This window comes from Mixophyes fleayi, chromosome 6 (assembly GCF_038048845.1).
Source record: "Mixophyes fleayi isolate aMixFle1 chromosome 6, aMixFle1.hap1, whole genome shotgun sequence".
Lineage (NCBI taxonomy): Eukaryota > Metazoa > Chordata > Amphibia > Anura > Limnodynastidae > Mixophyes > Mixophyes fleayi.
Window position 1 is genome coordinate 121,659,640 of NC_134407.1, and position 13,773 is coordinate 121,673,412.

General features: G+C 46.9%; 1 protein-coding gene across 1 annotated transcript in view; it reads left to right on the forward strand.

The window, feature by feature from the left end:
• Positions 1-13,773, forward strand: part of P2RX3 (purinergic receptor P2X 3) — a 156,965-nt gene that overhangs the window by 97,477 nt on the left and 45,715 nt on the right. The gene's annotated exons all lie outside the window — the stretch shown is intronic.

Here is a 13,773-nt window from a genome sequence, read left to right on the forward strand (position 1 = left end):
ATGACCCCGTCCGACCCCGTGACGCGGCCTCCCGTCGGCCTCTCCCCCTACCACTGGGGACACTATTCCCGTGAGGTTTCTCTGATGATCTGGCGGCGGAGCTCCTTGCCCGCCACCCACCGGAAGTTGACCTGCCCAGGGCACGCTTGGCAGGGGAAGCGCTACAGGTCCCTCTAGTGGACACACCGCAAGACTCGGGGGACAGCGCTAAAGCACCACAGGCCGCGGGGATGGAAGAAAGGGAGCCGGCTGCCGGGATGGAATCCCTGAATTTGGCAGGGGCGCTACGTACCCGGCTAGGACGGGACATCACAGCAAAAGAAGGTAAAGATAACGAACAGAGAGGGAAGAAACAGGAGGGGGGTGGGGGCAGGGGGGGGGAAGGGTTGGTTAGAGCACGGAGCTCCGCGCTGAGAGAGGGAAGGGAAAATGAAGAGGAATAAAGCACCAGGAAAGGACACTTAAATGGAAAGAATAGAGAAGGGGAGGAAAACTTAGCAAAAGAAAACAACACAATAGAAAATAACAGCAGTAAACACAATATACCACAAATTCTAGCTCAGTACTACTTAGCCTGACTCTCATGAATCCGGAAGCAGGAAGAACCTTATCCTGTCTGCACTGACTTATAACTGTGTATAAGTCCCATCCCCTTCCTGCTCCTATTGGCTGACACTCACAGAAATCCACAGATAATAGGAGATTTAGAAAGTCAATCACCCGCATGATTTTAACTACGTTTAGTCTGATGGCCACACTTCTCTTATCCTGAGTTGCGCTTGTACTTCTTACTTTTGTATTACTTTTGTAATTGCGCCTGACTGATATATTGCACAGCAATGGCATCATAAGGAACTTCTGGAAGATATGTGAATATGAAAGTATTCTATTTCAATACAGCAGTCCTGCCATTGTGGTATGTCGACAGTTGAGACAGCAGAATAAAGTGGAGGAGAAGGGAGAAGGAACTAAAATAAAGCAATGAGGGCAGAAGCAATTGGAGAAATAGCTTCCCCCCACCCGCCCCTAGACATAATTAATTAAATTAATTTAAAACACTTCACTTTTCCCTCTTTCTTCTACTGTTATTTCATTGATAACAAAAATAGAGTAGTCTTAAATCTGCTGTCTACTGTTCATGTACAGAGCTTGTCCACACAGATATTTAATTCTAGCATTTTAGAGGTATTTTGTTTCTAAAACGCATATTATATCACATTTAATACAGTTTACCATATACATAAATAGGACTTAAAATAAAATACTGCTTCCCAGTTTGCAGTACACCTTGTCCCCTGAAATATACATATACTTGCATATAGCCTACTTACTTTCACAGTCTTCTTTACAAACTTTGTTTCTACACTTCTAATTGAGAACTGTCTGAATTTGCCTCATGGGAAAATCATCTTGCCGTGCACACTTCTGCGCTGTAAATCATTGTTGCCTACTCTCCTGGAATGTCCGAGAGACTCCTAAGTTTTTGGGAGCTCTCCTGGACTCCCAGGAAAGCAGAGCAACCTCCTAAATCCTGTCCGCTTCATTAGTGAAGTGGGTGGGAGAAGGACTAATCATGCCATCCTGCCCCTGCTATGATAGGCCAAAATTGGTATTGTAGTTCAGGGGTGGAGCCTAATGGCACAATTAGCATGGTCACGCCCCAAAACATGGCCAACTGTGGAGATTTTCTCCACCTGAGACTAAGGGGTATATTTACTGAAGTGCGGGTTTCAAAAAGTGGAGATGTTGCCTATAGCAACCAATCAGATTCTAGTTATAATTTATTTAGTACATTCTACAAAATGAAGACTAGAATTTGATTGGTTGCTATAGGCAACATATCTACTTTTCAAACCCGCCCTTTAGTAAATAATATACCACTAAGAATGAACTGTGTACTGCCTATGGTCTTTATGTGGAGTTAAATTTTGTTTTAAGTAGATGACCCCTTTAATCAGTGAAATCAAACCTTTAACAAGCTTTCTCATCTAGGAATATCAAAATTATGTTTAGTTTGGTTTGAGTAGTCGCTGACCACAACCGTATTTACCATATTATTGATTCTGTCTTTAATTGTGATGAATTTCTTTGTGAATTTTATTTCTCTTTTTTTTCTTCACTGTTACCCAAAGTCTGGCAGAATTTGTTGTTAATTGTACTCTTTCTTTCTTGGAGTATGAATTGCAGAAAAATAGATAAAACGATCAAATTGAATAATGTGGCCAGTTAAAGTACCTTCATTTTCGTGAAGAAACTAAAGATGATGAAAATAAATATTTCTTAATATATAATAAACATATAATATAATAAATATGTAAATATAGGCATATAGTTAATGCAAACAAAAATCTTCTCTTGAATCTTAAGACGGAGCCAACCTCTGTTCACCTAATAGAAAAGTAAAATTTGTTAAGTTTGCACAATTGGGGAAGGGAGCTGTGGTGGGGGTAGGAATAAGGGAGTAAAAATTTTGTATGTACTGTGAGTGTGTGGCTCTTGATCTATAATATCAACATTTAAAGTTGTGTGATGATAAAAGTACCGATTTATTAAACAGTTCTGATCAATGGATTTGGGAGTGGGCTTATCTCCAGCCCTTATGTTGACTTTGAGAGATATGAATGTCTGGCCTTGTTCAATAAAACATCCAGTGGCTAACTGCTTATTGGTTCCAAAATCTTGAAATGTCCTCATCTGGTTTTCTTAGTCCACTCAGTATAAATGATAGGAGAAAAGAAAAACAGAAAAACATACATAGTGTAACACTGTGATATGGAATGGTATAACTGATTGCTCAAAGCACTTACACAAGTGTTTTTTGTTACTTACCAGTGTAGAAAGATAACAGAGGGCGGGGATTAGCCCGAGGTAACATAAACGCTGAGGGGGCAGGTAAAAGAAAGTATAGCAAGAGTTAACTCCACTGGGGAGCAGGAGTCAGCCAATCAGTAGGGACGTAGGGGGCAGGATTACAGGAATGTAGTGGGGGAAGCAGGATAAGGTCCAGGTACCAGCAGTCAGCTTCCCCTTTCATTGTCTGGAGCGTTTTTGAGTGAGTCCATTGTCTTCCCTGCTCTGCTGTCCTGGTGAGAGTTTGTTGGGGGAGCATCTGGCGTTCTTTGCTGTCCTGGTGAGTATTACTGTCACTCACCGGACTGTGAGTGCTTCTTCCCGTATATTTAGGAACCGTGGTCGTCCTCCATCCTGAGGGTCTGCGCATGCGCAGCCCTTTCAAACCCTTCAGTACCTGTTCCTTTAACTTAATTGGCAGATCAGGCAACACTCCCTATATTAAGCACCTGTGGTCAATAGCACGTTGCCTGATCTTGGAGTCTCATTCCCCATGAGCCTCTGAAGGTGTTCCTGTGTTTCCGCGTGTATTCAGCGCTGCTGATTCCTGTGGTTTCCAAACCACTTCTACCCCTGTGGTTTCCAGACCACTTCTACCCCTGTGGTTTCCAGACCACTTCTACCCCTGTGGTTTCCATACCACTTCTACTCCTGTGGTTTCCTAACCACTTCAACCCTCCTGTGTATCATCGTGACTGTTAGCTGATTCCTATCCGCTGCCTCCGTGCACTACAGTCTTCAAGCCACTTCAACTCTGCTGTGTATCATCGTGACTGTTAGCTGATTCCTATCCGCTGCCTCCGTGCACTACAGTCTTCAAGTCACTTCAACTCTGCTATGTATCATCGTGACTGTTAGCTGATTCCTATCCGCTGCCTCCGTGCACTACAGTCTTCAATCTACTTCAACTCACCTGTGTGCCATCATGACTGTTAGCTGATTCCTATCCGCTGCCTCCGTGCACTACAGTCTTCAATCTACTTCAACTCGCCTGTGTTTCATCGTGACTGTTTGGCTGATTCCTATCCGCTGCCTCCGTGCGCTTCAGTCTTCAGCTCATCTCATCCGTGTTTCCTCGAGACTGCTACAGCTGATTCCTATCCGCTACTCTCCGTGCTCAACAGTTCCAGCTCAGCTCTGCTCTCCCGTGTTTCATCGTTGCTGCACCTGCTGGTTGCTATCTGCTACCTCCGTGTATCTGCAGAGTCCTGCTGCTGCTACTTCTCAGTTCTACTCGTCTTACAACAGCTGACCCGCTCTCCGTGCTGCTCCGTGTTCCCGCTGGTCTCTACTCGCCAGTCTGCATCGGATCTGCGCCTCACTGTTTTCATCTCATCTAGTTCATCGCTACTCTTCAGGGTCCTCCTGGAGTCCAGTCCTACATACTACTGCTTCCTGAGTATTTGTTCCCCTGCTGGTCTACCTACCTGTGCGCTGCACCTACTTGATTACCGCTTCACCCCTCCAGGGACTTCGCATCCTGCCGGCCTCCAGCCGTTCAGGTATCTCTGCACTCCTGTCTGACAGCCTGCTTCTGAACCACGGTATGCATACTTCTCATTGACTGTGCTGGTGTATTGCATATCTTGCTGGACTGAGTTTGTTCTCCTCTGGAGTTTACTATCCGCTGAGACTATTGCCATCATTGACTGTGTTATCTTGTGCCGGATTACCTCAAGTGACTTTCTATTATTGCAGTGCTGTTCAGTCATTAATATATTGTGCATGTTATTGTGGATCAAGTTTAAGGTGCCCGTGTATCCCCTGTATTGCAGTCTCTCCCCGTGCTCCTCCTCACATATATATTCAGTGGTACAACTTGCTAGAGGCAGACCACTGATCCCTGTTTCCTGTGTCACCTGTTCCAGTATCCTCTCACATAGCAGCGGTACAACTTGCTATCCGCAGACCGCTGACTCTCATCACCTCCTCGTTTCTGTTGGACATTCCTCCTCACTATAGCAGTGGTACAACTTGCTACCGCAGACCACTGAGTACCCTCACGTGTCCTTTGTCCATACAGTTCCTCGTGTATTACTACATCCATATTACCAGTGCTGCTAGTCATAGACTTTCCTGAGCATCTCTATCATCTACTATTTCCTGTTCCGTGATCACCCTGCTACCAGAGTACCATATTACCATCTATACTGCTCTGGTAAGCCTATCACCTGGTGATCCCTGGGTAAAGACTCCTAGTGCCCGTGACAATTACCATGCAAACTGTTTAATTTTGTACTCCTGTTGTTTAGTAGCGTATTGTATTATATTGTATCCCTGTGTTCCCCCTTGCTTTCTGCTTAATTACTATTTGCATTTCCTTCTCCTTTTGCTGCATTTTACCCTCTATTTCTGCACCTTTTCCCTCTGCTATTCCCTGATTTCCTACCTCTTCCTTGCTATTCCCCTAGCTGCCCATCTCCACTCTCTCCCCTTCCAATTTTCCCTGGGTCAACCCTTAAGTCCATCACCTCCCCAGTATTCTTAGGGCCAAGCGCTCCAGGGTCCCCCCCCTCCTCCTCTAAGAGGCTGCCACCCCCACCGCAGCTGCTGCACAACGGAGAGCAAAGGTCCAGGCCTCTCCGCTGTGCGTTACTCCCTCCTCCACCTCAGTCAAAGGGCCGGGGAGGCAACGTGGGTCCGCCGAGTCCGTCGCAGCGGGGGCGGCATCGCGCCCGGTCGTGCATGCGCGGTTCAATGCTGGGTTGGCTGTGGCCATTTTGGAATTGGGCGCGCCAGGAGCGCCCGGCTGCCGCTCCACTGCCACCAATGGGTTTAACGCTGTAAATTATTCCCCCCCAACCTAGAACCAGACTGTCACTGGGGTTGGGGAGGGAAACGCTGCAGGCTCTGTTGAAGTGAATCCAAATATAAATATAGAAGCTGGCTCCCTGAGCTGCAATCCCCTCCCAGTTACACAGGGTCATAGCATAACAATAACAGCATTAGCGGGGGCACAGTTAACCCCCCCTTCCCTGCCTAACATACTGTTAACCCCTGTGTCCCAGACCCTAGCCTCGGGGACACAGGGCGGCAAGTGCTGTTTCCCATGTACCGAAACCCTGCTAACCCTCACCCGTCCTCCTATATTCCCAGCTAACCCAGGCCATTTATCACCCTCCCCCCCATACATCAACAGTTTTCATAACTGGGGATGCCTCTCCCTCCCTGCAGCGACAGCTTTTCCAACCTCTTCTCTTTTTCCTCCACCTCTCCCACAGTGCCCAACCCCCCCACCTTTCTTCCTCTTTATCTCTCCCCTCATTCCATCCGGCTGGGCCCCGCATAACCAAAGGCTCCCTCCCTTTTCTTACTCAGTCGCGGACCCATTCCTCGGCCTTACTCCTTGCTACCACCCCCCCCCCTCCTCTGCCTATGCTCTTTATTTTTGTGTTCCTACCTGTCCCAATACTTACGGTTTAACCACAAGTGCCTTTGCTTCCACAGTCTCCATTGCTTCCGATCTCCCAGGGTCGGATGGCACGCAGACATCCGCATTAGCCCCTTCAGGGGCATTAGGTTTTCTGAACGTGCAGATAGTGGGTGGAGGGCCTGGTTCAGGGCAGGGTTATGCGTCCTCCCTGATGGGTTCTCAGGGCACCCCCCTGCATGGTCGTCTTAAAGGTAGTTAATCCCTCCCAGCAAGCTGGTGCGATTATGGCTCTGGAGCCCAGATTACTAGAGCATAATTTGAAACGGTCATTGCGTGCAGGGGCCTCGTTTCCTGGTCCAGGGAGCTCTCTTTCTGTTTCCTCCTCTGCAGGTGTCGGACCAGACATACGTCATCGGGCCGGGGGTTCAGGTGCGCTTCTTATGCAGAAGACGGTCGCGACAGAAGCATCACCAGGAGCGGACGGTGGTGGCAGCGAGCCAGTCGGTGAGCATGCCAGTGTGATGTCGGGCATGAGCTCGGAGTCAGGCTCTTCTTCCTCTGAGAGTGAGGTTCCAGCTAGGTCCAGGAGTTTGGACACAATGTTGATAAGGCTGCTGGAGAGGAAGTTGAGTGGTACCCGCCGGTGAGCGGAGGTGGTGAATAACAGCATCAGTAACAGATTGACGGGTGATGAGGTGGTGCGCTGTTCCAATACAGCCGTCCAGCGGGATATGAGGAACAGGGTGCGTGACAGATACGCACGGGCCGGTTTGTATATATGTTTGTCATTACCAAAAAGGCTAAGGACGATTTGGCAGCAGCAATGTCACGCTCTGGCGTGGGTTTATAGAAGTTTTGCCAATTGTTTGGAGGGTTTCCTGGTTTCTGCAGCCTGGTATTTGGTGAGCAGGCAGAGGAGCACATGAACAATATAAAATGAATTTTCTTGATACAGGGGACCTGGCGCGGGTATACTACCCGCGCCAGAGGTAACATGTGAAGATGTTAGGATGAGGCATTTCGCAAGAAAACAAGTAAGTTTATTAGTGATAGATTTGGGCCTAGATCGGGAGCGAGTGATGCCAGGGCGATGAGGCAAAAGCAACCCCCCGATCAGTTTGGCACAGCCCTTTCAAGGGAGAGGTTTTGCATATAACGGGAATCAGTGTGACAAAGGTGCGGCCTGTAGGTTTAAGCATACCTGTGCTGCATGTGGTAAGTGTGACAAAGGTGCGGCCTGTAGGTTTAAGCATACCTGTGCCGCGTGGGGTAAGTGTGACAAAGGTGTGGCCTGTATGTTTAAGCATACCTGTGCCGCGTGTGGTCAGTGTGACAAAGGTGCGGCCTGTAGGTTTGAGCAACCTGTGCCACATGTGGTAAGTGTGTGCCGCGTGTGGACGAGGGCATCCCAGAAGGGAATGTCCTAAGAGGTGGGGCCCAGGTGCCACAGACAGACCCACCGCAGGAGCTCCTGCGCGTCAAAGCTTTTTCTCCTATTGTGTTGTCTGAACTGGTTAAAGGGCGAGGTTGGTAACCCAATGGACCAGATGCAGAGTTGGTAAGGGATGGTTTTTAAGCATGGGCCTAAATTGCCGGTAAGTGGAACCGTGGATATGGGGTCTCCCAGGAACCTGAAATCAGCACTAGAGTGACTTTTGGCGGTGCAGGAGAAAGTGAATAAAGAGAACGAGTGGGTAGAATGTGTGGTCCCTTTGCTATCCCCCCGATTCAGGGCTTGGTCATTTTCCCCAGTGGGTGTAGTACCAAGGAAGGAAGTGGGTATGTTTAGGCTGATACAGCATCTATCTCACCCGCATGGTATGTCCGGGAATGACGTAATTGCAGAATCGGAGTGCTCGGTGGTGTATCAATCCTTTGAGGACGCGTTGGCTCGATATCGAGTCAGCATGTAGGTTCCGCCTTTGCATCAATCTTCATTTGAATACATAGGTTTTTCGTTTGACGGATGAATAAATGTTTGTCTATGGGATGTTCAGTGTCTTGCACATTTTATTTATTTAGTCTTTCAGCAATCTTCTCCATTGGTGTGTTGTTACGGGGACGGGGCATCAAAGTGTGGCCCATTACCTGGATGATTTCTTGGTCATTGGGCCAAGTGGGTCCACGGTGTGTCAGGAGTTGTTGTTTTCCGCTCAGTCATTGTTTAGAGTTATGCGAGTTCCAGTGGCTGAGGACAAATCGGAAGCTCCGACGGAGAGAGTGTCATACCTGGGTATCGAAATTAACAATAGACCAGGGCGCTGTAGGCTGCCTAGGGAAAAAGTGGCTATGTTGAAGGGTGTGATTGACTCGTGGCAGGGCAAGAGTAAGTCTCAGTTAATGCAGTTCCATCCCTGCTTGGTCCACTTAACTTTGCTTGGCGCATTATCCCCACGGGTAGGGTTTTTGCAGTTGGAGAGACCTATAGTTGAGGTTGCGATAGCCTGTCACCTGGTTACGAATTCATAAGAGATTAGGGACGATCTCGGCATGTGGCGTTTGTTTTTGGAGAACTTCAATTGGGTTTGTTTGTGGTTGTCGCCTGCCGCCAATAATGTGGAGATTCACTTGTTTACGGATGCGGCTGGCCCGTCTGGTTTTGGGGGCTTACCTGGACGGGGAGTGGTGTGCGACCGCGTGGCCCCTTCTTGGCGTCAGGAAGGTTTCACGTGGAATCTCTTGTTGCTGAAATTGTTACCAATTATTGTAGCAATGGAATTGTGGGCTAATCGCCTTAGCGATAAGATTATAGCTTGCTGGTAATTTGGGGGTAGTGCATGCTATCAATAATCAGAAGGCTACCTATCCTCCGGAGCTGAGGTTATTGCGGCATTTAGTGCACATAGGCCTATCGTTTAACAGCTCCTTTTGGGCGAGACATGTGCTGAGGTCTGATAATGGGATTGCGGACGATGTAGCTAGATTTGATTGATTGAAGCTTCGTTAGCTAGCCCCTGGGGCTAATGAGATTGGTGTTTCATGCCCTGATTTTGTCTGTCAGATTATAAGGCCGGCATAGTGTACCTGGCAAAGCATTCGGTGGCGCCGGGTACCTTGAGGAACTATCAGGTGGCTTGGTTGGCCTGGAAAGGGTTTTGTTCATCAAGGGAGGCTAAAGGTAAGACTTATCTGCAGCGTATTATGTCTTTGGTGTAGCATGGTTGTCAGGTAGGTAAGTCAAAGCCCTATATGGTATTAGCTTTGGCAGGTATTTCCTTCTTTCTGCAGTTGCACGGTAGTCAGGATGTTACTAAGCAGGTTTCTGTTCGCAAGGGCATTAGGGGGTTGGGATAGAATTTCTCCTGTGGTGGAAGTCAGACGTGGGCCAATTGATAAAGTATTGTTGACCGGTCCTGTTAGCATTATCCCGGCAGTAGCTAGCGATGCCTTGTAGGCTGCTTTGTTTAGGTTGCTGTTTGCAATGGCCTTTTTTGGGAGCATTCAGAACAAGTGAGTTGGGGGAGTCCTCCAGACTCATTCCTTCAGAATAGGAGCAGCTACAGTGGCGGCTAAAGTAGGCGCTTCAGAACAGTCTTCTCAGGCCGAAGGCCTCTTGAGGGTACTAGTGCAGGACACTAACCGATATTAGAGCTACTGAACCAACAGGTGCAGAGTCTAATGTACCCCATGTATTCACCAGGGACCCCCGCAAGGAGGTTTGGACTTCGCTGCACAGGGTACGCAGGTCGCAGTCCTGCTAGCAAGTTACCGGTGTAGCGTAAAAGAGTCAGACGGTCCAGGTCAAGCCAAATCGGGAATGCGAAGTACCAGGGAGAATCCAGAAGAGAGGTCAACAAGCCGAGGTCGCGGAGCAAGATGGGTCACACAGAACGGAGGATGGTCAGCAAGCTGGGTCACAACGAGGAAACAGGAACACAGGGAGCTCACACTCAGGACACAGGAGAAGGGAAGCCAGGAACACTAGGGATGAACCTGATACTCTGGCACCCTAATGGTGCCAGAGTCAGGTTTAAATAGAGAAGGGCAGAGGATGATTGGAGGCTCAGGGAGGCAGCGCACCAAAGCATAGTAGTGTCCCGTTGCCTAGCAACGGGACGGAAGCAGGGCGCATGCGCCCGACAGAACACACAGAGAGCCGCAACGGAAGTCAGGCGTCAATCCCCGACTGACAGCGGATCAGCGGGGATGGCGCCTGACAAGTCTATTACGGCGTTGGGTAGGTGGAAGTCAAAGTGGTTTTGGAAATGTGTTCGTCCACCTATTGAGGTTTAGCATATTGCTGCAATTTCGGGAGGTTGACCCATGACATAGGTTGCTTATCTTGTTGAAAGGAGGCACGGAGGGTTTCGCCATTTTCTATTCTACGGAGGCCTGATTGGCTGTTGGCACCCTGGGGTTTCTGGTTTTACCTCCGCATGGGTCACCCTATCTCACACAAACAGTGATGTGCCTTTCCACTATTTATTAAGTGTGTATTATGTCTTTTGTTGACGCGCATCCCAATCCACCTTGCAGGTCCTCATCAGGATGGCCAAAGTATTTGGGTCAGTAAAAGTGGCCCTGCTTATAACTGGGCAGATCCCCCCAGGAAAGTTCAGTTAGGTGAATAGGACACAGGGGGCTGCGTTGGGGGTCGCTATTCAAGGTGCTAATGGATAGCAAAGTGAGATTTAAGCGCCCTTCTTACAATTCCCTCGGGGGCAAGGATTTGGGTAAGGTTTGGAACCCATAGTAGAGTCCAAGCAGATATGGGGGTAATTAAGCTTCATTGGCCAGCGGTGCATCTCGTCTGGGTACATTTGTCAGATACATGATTGTATTTGGTAGAGCAGATTTTCAGTGCTTTGGCTATGAGAGGTCAGTTGGTGGCGGGCTCGGGTTTCTAGCGGGAACCCAGCTGTGGCGGTAAGCAGCCCAGTCAGCGGACAATTTGGTCACATTCAAGACGTGGTAGGACTCTCCCCTAAAGGGATTGGGCAATTAGTGAGAATAACCCTTCGAGGTTATGGGGCTCCTCTTAGGCGGGCGTGCCTCAGCCGTACCCAATCTATTGGAGCGGAGATTATAGCTCATGGGTGTAACCTAGGGGCTGATTGGTCTGCTTATATTTGCCACCCCTTCTCAATATATTGATAATCTTAATAAATTGCTGACCTTTCATTTTAGACAAAACAAGTCTCCGTGTCTTTATTTCATAGTGGTATATTAACTCTGTCAGTAACACTGTAAAGGTAAGATGTCACCCGATAAGTGGATTATTAGCAACCACAGATTCCTGTAGGTGCTTCTTATCAGTAAACAGATTTCAGCTTGGTGAAGTGGTTCTTATCAGCATGATGTACATTAGATTTCTTGCCTCTTTGTTGTGTTTTCTTAGTTCATGCAAAAAGTGCGATAAGGGAAAGGAAAGCATATATAGTGTAACATTGTGATACAAAGTCTAGATACTAAAAAACACTTATATAAGTGTTTCTTGTTTTGCTGCAATCAGCGTAGAAATAGTAGTCACAGGTTCACCTAATAGAAAATGTTTTAACTACTCACAAAGAAAGAAGTCACAAGCTTTCCTAAAATAAACCAGATTTTGATGAACTACAAAAAGGCAGAAGCAAAGCATCTGATATATACTGTACCTATATAAACACAAACATCCTGTGATGGACCCAAAATCTGAGTTACCTTAAGTTATCTTTTCATCAAAAGACCTCTCAATTGTCCCAGTCTTTCATTGGTCAAACAGTCATGAGTGTTTCACCACATAATATTGCATGTGACCATCTTTATTTAATTATCTCTAGGTACAAACCCCCCCACTCATTTGTAATCGAGGGTATATTTTGTGGAATCCCGTACCCCATTAAAGGAATTCATGCATATTTGCCATCTCTGCCATATCTCAGAATGCCCTGGAGACTCCCGAAATCCGGGTAGGTCTCCCGGACTCCCGGGAGAGAAGGCAAGCCTCCTGCATCCTGCAATTTGCTAGCCAAAATGACGCAATTCGTGGTGAATCGCGTCATTTTGGCACCGCCCCCTTGACAAAATGATGTTCCTGTCATGGGGCGGAGCCAAAATTACGCGATTGTCTGCGCCTTCCCCCTCCTGCCCTCCAGCCATGCCCCCTGCTTGGGATCTCCCGGACTTCACTATTTAAAAGTTGGCAAGTATGAATTCATGTAGTGAAAATGACTTTCCTAAGTTGGTTTTACCGAGCCCAGAAAGATAATTTTTTAGGGGAAATCCGACAGACCCTTCCAAAGTTCAGTACTCGTATTGCCTTTGTTTATAGCGCTACACATTTTGGCTCTGAGTCATTAGGGAAAGTAAGGCAAAAAAAGGAGTAAATGTTCTCTGTGACAAACCATGTTACAATTATTTTTTAAAGTTGCACATAAGTTAAATACTGGTTGTTTTTTCATGTAGCACACAAATACTTGATAGCTTTATTTTTAGACTGAAATGTAAAGTTGATCTAAGACATGCTCTATCCCAACTATAAATCTGTCCCCACAGTTTAAATTTACCTCCTCTCCAATGCAACATGGTTTTGCCCAGGTTCAAAGTTACTCCTTTTTTATGCTTTGCTCTCCTTAATGACTCAGGCCCTTTATGTTTTCCACTCAAATAATGCATTTATACTATAAGTGTAGCCAATGCAGCTAATTCAACTGATAAATCAAGAATATATTGGAAAAAAAATGAATGTATTGGGCCTGCAAACTAGTGCAATGCATTGTATTCTATCCTGGTGCATGTTACTTAATACCTGCCTACTCTCTCTGAATTCTCGGGAGGCTCCCGAATTTCGGGGAGTCCTCACCGACTCCCGGAAGAGTAGGCAAAACTCTCGAAATGTGGCGAAATGGAATGGGGTGAATGGAGTGAATGGAGGGGACGGGGCTTAATCGTGTCATTAAGCTCTGCCCCTCCATTCAATGCCGTGAATTTCGGCTTATTTATAGTGGGGATGGGGCTATGGTGACGCGAAACGTCACCACGCCCTCCTCCTAGCCCATGTCACATGACTTCTTTCCCGGAGAAGTCTTAAAAGTGGGCATCTATGGTATATTTGCTTAATCAGTTAATATTACTATCATAAAATGTAGCTTGTATTTCTTTTGGTTGCTTATGCCCTTGAAATTGTATGGGTCTAAAGGCCAAGGTAGATAGTTTTTGTTACTTTTTGCATCACATTACAGTGACAAAACATAAAGGATTTAAGGGAGAATCAAGTGTGAAAAATTGCTGTAAGATTTTGAAGGCTGAATTTGTTTCTCTCTTACCTGTTGTATAAAATAACATCTTGTCCATACATTGTACAGCAGTATTTTGCAAATGTTGATAACTTAAGTGCTTGTTGCTGCATCATCAAACCATGGAAAGAAAGCATCATTGGGCCTTGTAAGCACAGTTTAAAGAAAATGGCTAAAAACGCATATCTTCCTCAGTCTCTATGAGGTGTGTCCACATTTTGTTTGACAACCCCCTCTTACATTATGTCCCCATATTTCAATATAACCACACCACACAAAAAATATTGATGACATGAAGAGGAAAAGAGGCCTTTCATCATGGCAGCCAAGTCTGAG